We start from the raw sequence: 13,004 nt of genomic DNA on the forward strand, positions 1-13,004 counted from the left end.
GCAAGGTTCAAATGAACTTTAAAAATACCTCAAAATGAAGATGTTCTCATGACTACTACAAACAAACAATTAATTCTTTTGTATCCCAATGACCATTACTGCATGTACATTACCTTTTATATTTGCTTTCAGTGTTACAAGCAGAAGAAGCAATAGGGAGGTTTAGGCAAAAGATGTTCTGCCTGTTTTCAGCTTTGTCAGTGATATCTCAACTTGTTCTGTAAGATGGAGTTTAGCAAGTACACCAGTTAAACCTGAGCTTAGGCTCCAGCTTTTCTCATAAACCTGTTTGCTTCACACCAGAAAGCAGAAAGGAGGTCAGTTTACTTACTTAGGGATTCCTGTGGTTCCAGGGCATCATTAGAGGGCAGAGAGGAGTTTGTATTTCAAACTTGCTCTTTCTAGTCAGGTGTTTTGTGTACTGAGGAGAAATAAAATTAATTAACTTGTTCTATCCATTTGACATCATCACTCCAACTGGTAATAAGCCTAGAAGCAAGATTGTCTCTGAAGATTTCACACTGTATATTTGAGTCAGCTTTTCTCCTGACAGCAGATATTTACTTCAGTGAATGATAAAGCATTCATCTTTACTGTTATAAGTACTTAGAAAGTGCAATTTTCTTGCCTTGATTGCTCAAATATTTCTCTCGAACAATTTTCAAATGTATACAGTATAATTTCCACATTGTTCTGCATTAATTATGCCTTTCTTTCTACAAGGAAATGATAGCATGCACCTCACACAGCCATTGAAACCAAGAAAGTTTTCAACTTAATATTCACAGCTTCCTAAACATGTATAGGTGATACTCAATATTAGCTACAGCTGAAAGTTTGTTAAGATGTCTTCAAACAGCTCATAAATAGAAGTTAGTTAACTTACTTTTCTACTGCATCTTCTTCATGTTTGAAGAGGACCCTGAAACAGAACCTCAAATCCTAACATCCACATAGCCAAAGAGCAAGGCTTTGAATTCCCCCATCTGAACCTGCCAATTTATTTAAATTGGATTAAAAAACCCAAAAGAAAAAATTCCAGATTCCTAATTGTAAATAATTGTGCCACATGGAAATTTCCTGCAATGATGTACGATCGTGAAAATTTCATAGTCATTTAAGCTCTGCAGCTTTTCCAGCCTTTGAGCTACAGCTGGACTTTAATGCTGCCTTGTACTTCTCAGTGGCCCAGCCTCCTTCCTCTGTCAAATAACAAATGTTTCCTAATAAGCTGACTGTAAGTTTTGCATGAGCAGGAGGTTTAGGATCAATACACACATATTCTCTTGGGCCAGATGTGCATGTTTGTGCAGTGTCCATTTTGGTGTGCTCTGTGCAAAGATGTCTTCAGTATGGGTACATGGAAAGACAAAATCTTAGGTTTGCCTCCATCTAGCCTCTAAAATGCTGGGAGTTCAAATGTTTTAAAGTTACACCACAGTATTTGCTTTATTTGTGAAGTGAGAGTCACTGCCTTCTGCTGCACTTGAGCATTATCCTGTTTGCAGTCAAGGATAGAAAATGGATTGCAACCACCCAACAGAGGCAGAGATGTGGTGTTGGGCGACGGTGGATACTGGGTTTTTCTGGAAAGTGGGATGCTACAGGGACAGCACACTTGCTAATGGCAAGTATTTTTGTTCTCAGGGAAAGTATCTTCTCAAATACTTCCCTGTGAATCCAGCCAAGCTGAGATCTCCTTCTTAAGGAAGGTAGAAGGTCTTGCTCCACTTCTTCCGGGTGACCCAGACCCATCCAAATAGGCATCTTGGGAAATAGCATTATTTTATGGGAAAAAAACATTGTCAGCTGTGCTGCACTTTATTTGAGAGTCTTTAAGTATCTGTTTGCTAAGGAGTCTGAGAAGAGCAGATCAAGTATAATACCCAGCAAGGATATTAAGTATAAGTGCAGCAAGGATGATACGGAAAGGGGCTTGAAATTGTTTGCACAGGGAATTTGTGGGTGGCACTCCCCAGAGGAAAAAGCTGCTGAGTTTATCACTAAAAGGGTGCAAATCAATGGCTGCCACCCTGCAGAAGCTGGAAACCTCAGACTGCAAACTCAGTGGTAGCACTGGGTGATGATGGATTTTTTCTCATTTACCCAAGTCTCTGCAGAGCTCCTCCGCATAAAGCCTTTATCTTGTGCTCTGCTCCAAGACTACACTTTCTCCCTGATTAAGAAGGTAAATCATAAAACCCAGTTATGAAATCAGTATTTCATGGAACTAAGTATCATACTGGGTAAACATTTATCACTCAAGATGCTCCTGGCAGAGTGAGTCTGTAATTTTATGGCCCTAATACCTAGATCTTAATCAAAATAGCTTCGACTGTTTCCTTCACATGCATTCTTCTCTCTGAGGGTATTGCAAGATTAAACAGATACTGAAACATTTTAATTGTTTATAGGTAATTCATTTGTTTTGTTACAGACTAGATATTCTAACAGCCTAAGGCAACAGTGCAGGGAAATCTAAAAACAATGAGAAAGGAAGTAGGCAGATAGTCCATTGGTAGTGTACTGCATTAGGAAAGCTCTGCAAGTTGAGGAAGTGCTAATTCTATATGTACAGGGTCCATGCAGTCACCTATAAAGCTGATAAAATGTATTATTTTGCCCTTTTCTTAGGCTTTGTTTCCATTTCCTACTGTGCCAAGAGACTGGAAAATAAGGAGAGGGAAGCTGGTAGGGTTTGATTCCTGTAGTGCTATCAGTGTGTTAGGTAAGAGTTCAATTAGGAGCAGTCATGCTGAATTCTTAAATTACGTTGAAAATACTAAAATGCTTTAAAATGAGAAATAAAGATCTCAATTCAATAAGCACTTTTGAGTATTTCTGAGCTTCAGTACAACGCTTTGTATGTTGGAGTCTTCTTTTGAGCTCCAGTGCTTCAGCTGAGATTTTTTTAAATTAAATTGAAAACTTACCTCTGAATTCAACCTCATTCTTTATAAATGTTAATTCTGAAAGAGCCTGTTCTCCTGTTCATGTCCTCTTCTATTCTGTCTAAACACTGCAGAGTCTACAGCAACTTCTTCCTAAAGCTCTTCCAAAGTTTTGACTCCTTGGTGACGTGGTCAGTCCCAGCAGTGACCAAAACAACGATACCACACCAATGCCTGCTCCCGATGCCTTTTTACACTGAGATGTGAAATGCAACTGTAAATATTTTGAGGTTTCAGGGCCTTTAGGTGGTACACAGCATCTGACTCACCAACTGCTGCACAGTGCCTGTGTTTGCTGTTGTGTGTCAGTGCAAGAGGAGAGAGCAGATGATACCGTTATTATGCAAAATCACTTCCACCCACCCTAGTGACTCACCAGCACGTCACCGAGCAGGATTTACATCAGTTTAAAAATATATCTCTGTTATCTATTCCCACCTCAGCAGATTATTTATTTCTTCCTTCCACTCCTTCTCTGAATGACGACAACACAGCTGTGCATTTCCCCCTCAGAAGCAGAGTAGGGCTGGTGGCTGCTCCTGGCCGATTCAGGTCTGTTTGCCAGAAGCAATAGCTTCTTACTTACAGAAGGAGCAGAAATGCTGAGGGAGCAAGGGCTGCATCTTCCCTCTCCATTGTATAACCAAACTCTTTTCTTGAGATGGAGGTTTTCTTCTTCAGCTATTTTGCCTCTAATAAGAGCAGGTCCATTCATTTGTATCTTAAAGAGTGGACTCACCTGTGAATTAACATAAGGTAGCACTGATCCATTTGCAGTGATGTGCATGTCTGTAAATGATGACAAGTCAAAGGCTGCTTAACTTAAGACAGACTGATTTGCTTCAGTTTAAATTTGCTACAGTTTTTAACACCTCAATCAAACAAACTGCAGTGGGAAGTCAGTCAATCCAGGAAAGGAAAATGAAGATAATTTCTTTTAGAATAGCTAGCTATTCCTCAGTGGTGACATACTACCTCTGCATTATGGGAACACTGCAACAGATTTTGACCTATTAATGGTATTAAATAATTGCTTTCTTTTGGTGGGTTTTTTTTGAGGAATTCTATTAAATTATTATTTTTTTTGTTCTCTGCTCTACCATACTTTGTGGCAAAATGTGAGTAGGTGGAGTTTGGTTGGATTTGAATACTTCGGCTTAATTTAAATTGTGACAGGATGGATTTACAAGTCTCAACATTTGGAGGTTTAGCTCTGTGCCTCATTTCTCAAACCCACAAAAAGGAAATTCCGGCCTTTGGGTTTCTGCTAAAGTAAATATACATATTGAACTGGATACCATGCTGGTACACAAACTAGGATGTAGTGTACAAAAGGAAAAAGGTCTATAAAGAAGATCCATCCTCTGAAGGAGCCCAGCTGCTCTCAAGGAGGCAGGGGCACATGGAGCCGAGGGAGCATTGCCCTCCCTGGCGACTGCTAAGCCAGAGCCATTTGGCCTGCTCCGGCGACCTCAGGGCTCCCTGGCTGTGTTTAAGTTTACTTTCATCAGTTTTCCCTATCACTGATAGAGCTCTCAGGTCTGGCTCAGTCTGAAGGCCTAAACCTAAAGAAAACCCCACCAGAAGCAGCTTTGCTCACCTGCCCCAATAATAATAACAACAAAACCAACAACAACAACAACATTTATTGCTCTTATTTCAAGAGCTTCATCAGCAGATACTACTTAGGTTATGAAAACACATTTCAATGTAACTAACTTTATTTATTAATGAATCGTCCTGAGTTTGAAAACAATGATTTACAACTTTGTTGTCATGATGTGGTTGAATGGTTTGCTGAAGTTTCTGCCTTTTTACACATGGCACCAAAATTGCAACTTAGTTACCAGATTTCACTGTAAGACATTCCTAGTAAGTGCTCTAACCATGATTCTGCTGCTCTCTTTCAAAAGCACAAAGCAGAGGTGCTATACACTGAATAAAAATCTGTTATTTTAAACACTGTGGTTTTCCTTTTAGGTATTCTTCCTCTCTACATTCTGCCTTTTTAACCTGGCAAATCCCATCTGATATCTTTTATGTTCATTTTTAAACAGAGAGGGTGGCACTGCAATCATTGAAGTATAACTTGTTACTCTATTTAGATGTTTAAAACTATGTGTTTTACCAGCAAATAAGCACTAGACCAGTGAGGCATTTCGAGCCAGCAGCAGAAACTGAAATTCTATGAGCTTTGCCAAACATGAGTGTCTTGTTGGACTTAAAGACATTCAGACTCCAGTCTTCATTAAAAGAAATCTGTAGCCATGATTGAATACAACATAAATATTATACAAAATCTTGACAGATTTGATTTATCCCTATCTTCTATTGCTACTTGGTTTTAAGAGGGAAGCAGACTGTACTAGCTATGTACAAACTTCCCTTGAGAGGGCATCAAGGACTCTAGATCAAAATACAATTATTATGATCTTCTTTTGAGTTATTCTATTATTCTGTGACCTCCTTTGTTGCTAGCCTAGTGCATGAGAGAAATGTAAAAGATTTGTAGAGTCTGATCAGACCCATACTTCAAGGAAAGGGAGAGGGAAAAGTAAGCTCTGGTGATTTCTGTCAGTGAAGATCCTCATGGAATCATAGGATAGTTTGGGCTGGTAGGGACCCTAAAAACCATCCAGTTCCAACCTTCATCACATGGGCAGGGACACCTTCCACTAGACCAGGTAGCTCAAAGCCCTATCCAACCTGGCCTTGAAACTTCTGATATGAAAACATGAAGAGTCCTGCTCAAAAATCACTACAGCTGTGAGAGGAGGTTAGTAAAGTCAATTCTGTCTCTGCTAAAGGAACATTTTTATTTTCCCATCCTTCAGGAAGAGTCAGAGGTTTGTGCAAGATCGCATGCAGATATTGCTGTGTGCAAATAGCATTCCCTCGAGAGAAATGATCCAGAAAAGGCAGGAGAAATTCACACATGAGCATAGTGTTAGTCACAATTGAACAGCTCGAGGGCTATTTTTAAACATGATCCTATGAGCATATTGTGTTGGTCAACCATATAGCTTTCTGTAACTGCAGCCCAGCTATAACCCTGTACTAACTAATGCCATCACAAATCAGAGAATAGGAGAAGCCTAATTTCAGATAAAATCAGTATGTTTCTTCATCTTCATTGTGGAAGGAGAAAGATGGGGGTAAAGAGAGGACAGAGAATAACAGCTGTCATCCCAGTATAGCTGCAGAAAACATATCTCAGCCATAATTGTGAGGTTAATCAGAGCACAGTGAGGAGACAGATTAAATAGTTATTTTAGTGAAAGATCAGCCTTCTCCAGATGTCACCAAACACAGGCAGAGTCTGCTCATTCATGCTGAGAACGTTCCCTGAATTTTGGATTTATTCAGCTGCAGTTTCCAGAAGGAGTTCTGCTACATGCCACAACACATCTGTAGGGCATTGCCTTGCTTGGCTGTAAAGTCTATCCACAGCATCACTTGAACTCACAGATTGTTTATCGCCAGTTTCACTCTGCACTTGAGAGTCCTCAGTGTGTGCCATGAGGTTATTGCATTACATCTGTGCAAGAAGAGCCTGAGTCAGTTGGCCTCAGGACCATGGGCTAATAGCAAGTGGGGCATCAGTCATGGTTTGTTCTTTGTGTTCCTGATGGTTGAGACAGTCATGAGCCCAAAACTGCTGTCTCTGACCACAGCTGTATCACTGATACCATATCAGAGCATTCAACTTGTCTGGGATCACACACAACAGGATGGTAGCACCTGTGTTTCATGCTCCACACAATTCTTCATAAGGACAGGGATTAAAAACACAAGTGTAAAATACTTCAAGAACATCTAAAAAGCAACAGCAAAACAGAAAGCTTGAGGCAGCCTGGTGTAACACTGTGATTTGCAGAGAGGTCTGTGTAAGAACTGCAGCTTGCAATGAGAAGTTGGAGACATTGTAGTATGTAAATGAAGCCCTTGGTTTTCAGTTAGAGATGAAGACATCAAACTCTGTCTATGTCCTGTTACAGTTGGTGGAGATCTAACAAATAGCTTGAAAAACAGTTCAGCTGCCCAGCCAGAGAGGGGTTAAATCAGACAGACAAGCAAAGCACCTAGTGACCCAGGTAAGATCCAAAGGATATGGGCCTCCCGATGGCCCCTTGTCTTACCCCTGTGGCTAGACTCAATGACCTTAAAGGTCTTTTTCAACCTAAATGATTCTATGATACTACCAGGGTATCTCAGCTGCCTTACGTTGTGTAAAATGGCACTGGACTCTTCTGTTTACACAGCTGTGGCAAACTGCATATCAGGCTGTCTATGCAGCTGACATGCAGACAACATGATTTTTGCTGTCTAGAGCTGAATCTCACACCTCCTCTTGCTTGCTACCTCCTGTCTGCTAACTCTGCTCCTCTAGTTCTTTTGCAGGAGTTTCTCACACATCCTGAATCCTTTGCCATCCAAAAAGGGTGGGTAGTTACAAATTCATTGCTTTGAGATATTATCATTTGCAAAGGTTTACTTAAGATATGGCAATTTGTTAGTAATTACATAAAAAAAGAATATAGTTAGTACTGTAGAGTAGCTGACCTCCTTCTAAAGGTTGCTTTGAAATTTACAATTATCTTCTTCTAAAACTCAAATTCCAGAGTTGTGGGGATTCTCTTGTGTGTTTTTGTTCATTTTTAATTAGGAAATAGTTCAAGAGGAACAATGTTCTTGCATAGTTATTTTAAAACAGAAATGGATTTTGTATTATTGTTCAGGTTTGTCTATTAAGTTCTTGGGGTCAGTTGTGTGAGAGCTGATGAGAGATAAGATGGCCTCAATGAGGAACCTGAACTGTCTTCCAGCGAAGCAGAGCAACAGGAAAATTACAGGTTTTAGTCAGCATTTTGACTGTAATTGTAATTCTGGCCTGATGGAAACAAGTAACAAAACCATCATTAACTGAAATGGGGACAGTATTTAACCCATTCATTTTAGCTTTCTCAGTTTCGGAGCTCTGAGGGTTGAAGTGCTTGTATATTTATATGGGAAAGGTAACTTTATTATTACAACAGCTTTTTTCACCCAAGCACAAGAGAATCCTTTTCTACCTGCCTGAAGTAATACCTTCTCAGAAGGTCAAAATATTGAATGAATCTACAGCTGCTTTTTAAGAATTTAAAGGTTTGGGGTTTTTTTTAAGAATGTAAAGTTATTTTTACCCAGTTATCTTAAGATATTTTTCCACTAGCAAAAAATCATAAAACTATTCAAAACCACAACTTTACTGTACTAACCACATCAACTATTAGAAAAATGCCAATACACATGTTGCCATCAGGGTAAGAAACAGTCGAAGAGATAGTTTTACTGATGTCTACAAACATTCACAAGGATGAATTTGGCAAGTTAGGCTGTTGTTTAGTTATGGGAGATAAAGACAAGGATGCATCTGAATTCAGGGCAACCAAGTGGGGATTGCAGATACTATTTCTAAGATAAGATAATATTTCTAAGAAAACCAGAATGCTGAGGAGAAAGAATATTGCTTAGCAACACGAAGACATTCAAAACTCTGGTACAGTCAGCTTATAAATCCAAGAGGAAAAAGGGAAGGGAGCAGTGGAAGACATTAAAGAGTGAGAGCCAGGAAAAGATGGGAAAGTCAGAGTAGCAGAAGGACAAAAAGCTGAAGGATTCAGTAAAGAGCATGGAATGACCTGTGACAGTGATGCAACCAAGGGATATGACAGAGCAGAAGAAGACATGAGAGCAAGCAGAGTTGAGCAATTGCCCTTGGGTGCTCTGGTGTGGGAAGCGGTTCCTTACCAAGTGAGTTTGCTCTGTGTATCCCACATTGATGTTTGTTCTTGCTTTCTCCCTCATGTTCACAGGTGAGTTAAGTTGAAAACAGTTATTCTGTTTGCCAAAGCAGGTACTGGGAAAAGAGATCCTTGTCTGCTGGACCAGTTGGCAGATCTGGTTTGGACTGACATGGTTACTGACACAAGAAAGAGAGTGAGAAGAACAAAATGTATGCCAGAATAAAGTCATTAAGTAATGATGTCCATAGTGTCTCTGCCTACAGAGACCAGGAATTTCTCATGAAGAGTCTGGAAGAAAAAGGCAAGCCTCTGCCAGGCTCTATTAGAAGCTATGAAACCCCTGAATTTTGAATAGGTAACTTGAAATCTAAGTTTGTTGGAGAAGGAAACATCAAGAAATTCCTTGGTATTACCTGCCCATGAGATGACATTATGAAAAGGTGAAACCTTGCAGTTCAAATACAAATCATTCAGCAGAGGCTCAGTGTTACAAAGAGCAGCTTTTCGAAAATAGCTCGAGATCGCTCTCTAGAGGTAAAAAAATAAAGATTTCCATTCTGAAGACTACAATCAACTCGTTAGAGAGCACATCACAGACACAGTGTAAGACCCGAGAGCTTGTTAATGAGCCTGCATAAGGCAAAAGCTGAAATCACCAATTTTTTTACAAGAGCAATACTGGGCAAATAAATAGGGAACAGTTCCACAAAACTGTGGATGCTCATGCTTCTTAAACATAAAACTGCAGTTGTCTGTTCAAAGCTGACTCTTCAACATCTACTTTCACTTAACTTGGCTTCCCCTGTAGTTTTCCCATTGACTCTGTCCAGTGCAGGGCTCTCCAAAAGTGTCCACACAAGCACAGCTTCTCAGGTGCATCACCATCTAGCACCACCATCTGGCCCCCAAGTCTTAGGGAAACACAGAATCGCAGTAAGCTGCTTATGGACCCAAATGAACCTCAGGAAAATCCAGTTCAATGAAGTTGCAGGAATTCAAATATTACACTTGTATTCTTCCTGACCCTGCAAAACACAAGCTGCTTGGTGATACACAAACCCCAGACCTTTGGAAGATAAAGTATTAGTGATTTACCTACTTGTGATTCTCGCAGTTAATGCCATAGTACAGAAAGTGACAGTTAATTTGTTTATACCAAAGCAACACTAAAAGATCCCAGGCAGGGATCCCATCCCCATAAAGCGAAGGGTGATACCCCTTGTTTGTGGCTCATCTCACGTATTATTGCCCTCATGAAGGCATTTAGGTCAGTTTTAGATAAACTATACGCTGCCTGCCTGAAGACAAATACTAAGCTGGTGATAAATCACTCTAAGAATCCAGTTCCATTTGGGCAGAAGACAAACACTGTACTTGTTGATGGAAGCAATGGAGCAGAATTGAAACACACCTTCTGCAGTGAGAATTCTGAAAAAAACCCAAACAAATTCATGTACAAAATTACCCAGGAGGAAGTCACCTTCCAAACAGTTCTGCTCAGGAATCAGTCACTGCCAGCAATGTTTTGCTATATCTAGTGGTTCAGCAGAACATAGATGCATTTTTCTTTCAGAAAGCTTTAAAATTATCAGTGTCTTTATGAAAACTAAACTTCCCCAGATATGGTACTTCACATTTCACCCTGTCGAACTTCATGAAGTTCCCATCTGCCCATTTCTCCAGTGTACCAAGGGCCCTCTGAATGGGAGGGAGCATGTGATGTATGAGCCACGCCTCCCAGTTTTGTATCACCAGCAAACCTGTTGAGGGTTCGCTCTGTCCCATCATCCAGGACATTAATAACAATGATAATCAATACTGGCCCCTGTATTGACCCCTGGGGTACACCACTAGCAAGTGACCTCTGGTTGGACTTTATGCCACTGATAACAGGTGGCAGGTCCTGTTTCGAGACCTTCAGTTCATCTCACTGTCCCCCTACCTCACCTGTACTTCATCAGTTTGTCACTAAGGATGCTAGAGGAGACTGTGTCAAGCACATGGCTAAGTAAAGATAAACTCCTCTCATGCACTGTGCTAATGTCACTGTAGAGGGCTATCAGGTTGGTAAGGCACAAATCTACACTGACTCCCCTTAACCACCTTCCTGGACTTAATATAGCTTGCTCTATCGTCTTCCAGGGGACCAAGGTTAGGATGACCAGACAGTACTTCCCCAGGCTCTCGCTCTTCTGCAAGACACAGTGGTGTTTATTTTCTTCCAACAAGTTTGTTTGTGGTTCATTTTAAGTTCACTGAAATTCTCTCCTGCTCTGTCTCAGCTATGGTGACACTCGTCCACACCCCTTCCTGCTCATTAATGAGTTACTAGCTCTTTTCTGCATCTGTTTAACTGCCCCTTCTACAGTCCCTGAGCTGCCACATTTCCTCTTCTACCCTCTGTTCTCCATTCCTTCTTCCTTAGTCCTGGTGATCCTGGAACTCACTGCAGGTATTGCTTTGGCATATGAGTTCATTATTAAGTTTTGTCAGTTTTCAAAAGGTACCCATGAGCATTTCAAGATCTATGCTAAATTTACTAAAATATTTGTACACTGCTCTTTCAGATACTTGTGCTGTGCAATAGTTGTCTCCTCAGATTTCACCTACAGAGATGTAAATTGAGACAATCCAGTTATACCTGCTTTTCCTATTAGGACTGATGTTTATTATAAAAAAAATAAAATTCCCATACTCCTCACATTCCAGAGTAGACTACACTCTTTATTTCTTCCACTAATTAATTCCTATCATCTGAATCACCTGGCATGCTTCTCACAGTGAAAATTTTCCATTTCTACAGTTCTAACCCTGTTCCATTTGCCAGAAATCTTTTAAGAACCACAGAAATATAACAAACTGTAAAAAGAGGTTTTGGTTCTAGCCTTTCTCTATAAATCAAATCTAACACAGACTAACTCCCACCCCGTGTATCCACAGTATCTCTCTTCATCCCCTAAAAAAAGCCCAGCAGCACCAGACTTCAGCTATTCCAAGACTGGTCACTAATGTTTAATACTCTGTAATCTTCACTTCCTTGTGAACGGCAGTTCTGAGTCTGTTCAGCCACAGATAATTGTCATCTAGATACACCACTGAAAGGAAACAAACAGCAGGTATCTGCCTGCAGCCCACGGAGTGGGCCACAGTGGAGCAGGTATTGTGCTGTAGGCCCTGGAGAGGTCTCTGCTGGAGCAGACATCCACCACACTGTAGCCTCTGGAGGACCCAAATCAGACCAGATGGACCTGCCCTGAGAGAAATGTGGCCCACAGAAGACCTATGCTAGACTAGTTCACCCTGAAGGACTACAGCCCGTGGAAGGAGCCATGCTGGAATAGGCGAAATGTGTAAGAAGGAAGGTGAAGCTAAGAGGAGCTGTTGTAAAGTGGCCATAACTCCCCATTCCTCATCCCTCTCTACTGCTGGGCAGAGGGAAGGAGGTTGGGAGTAAAACAAGTGAAGCTGAGTCTCAAAATAAAGAAGGCACATAAGGTGTTTTATTTTTCACCTGCTTCTCACCATTCAAATCTATTTTAATTGGTAATAAACTTCATCTTCCTCAAGTCAAGTCTGTTTTGCTTGTGACAGTATTATGGCTGCTTCCTTCACCTAAGGTGGTGATATCATTCTATTGTCCAGCTGGCTTTTGCTTCCATTCTTTTGGGGAGAATCTAGAGCTGCTTTAGCAGGCACTAGGTACCTTGAACAAGGAAAAGAACACAGCAAAGCAGTTTGTGTGGTACTTACTGGAAACCTAAGCCTTTATACTGCACTTGTTCATAGGAAGGCTTTGAAAACAGAAATCCAAAAAGAACTAAGATTAAGAACAAAGATAACAGTTTGGCCCAATTCCTTCCATGATCAAGAAAGCAGAATTAAATGCTTCCAGTGGACCACAAAGAAGACTTCATTACACCTAGGTAGTTTATCTCAGTCACGGCAGGCTCAGAACCAAGATGACTATCTTTGTAGTAATAACAAAAGCCAGTGGAAGGGGCAGAGCTGAGTGATAAAGGGGAAAAACCCTTCTACTTGCTCACACACTTTTAACAACTTGGCCAACACAGTAAGTAGCTGTTATCTTCTGTAAGAAAATGAGAGAGAGCATGGGAGTGTGTGCACAACTGAACAACTGATCTCACTCTTTCCCTTTTCACCTGTGAAAATAGTAAGAAAAGCAAATATCATTTTACAGAGTTAGTATTTTTATAGACTTCAAACTCCATGTCATTATCAGTAGCTAGATGTAACTCCTACACTCAGA

This window comes from Melopsittacus undulatus, chromosome 1 (genome assembly GCF_012275295.1).
Source record: "Melopsittacus undulatus isolate bMelUnd1 chromosome 1, bMelUnd1.mat.Z, whole genome shotgun sequence".
In the NCBI taxonomy this organism is placed as follows: Eukaryota; Metazoa; Chordata; class Aves; order Psittaciformes; family Psittaculidae; genus Melopsittacus; species Melopsittacus undulatus.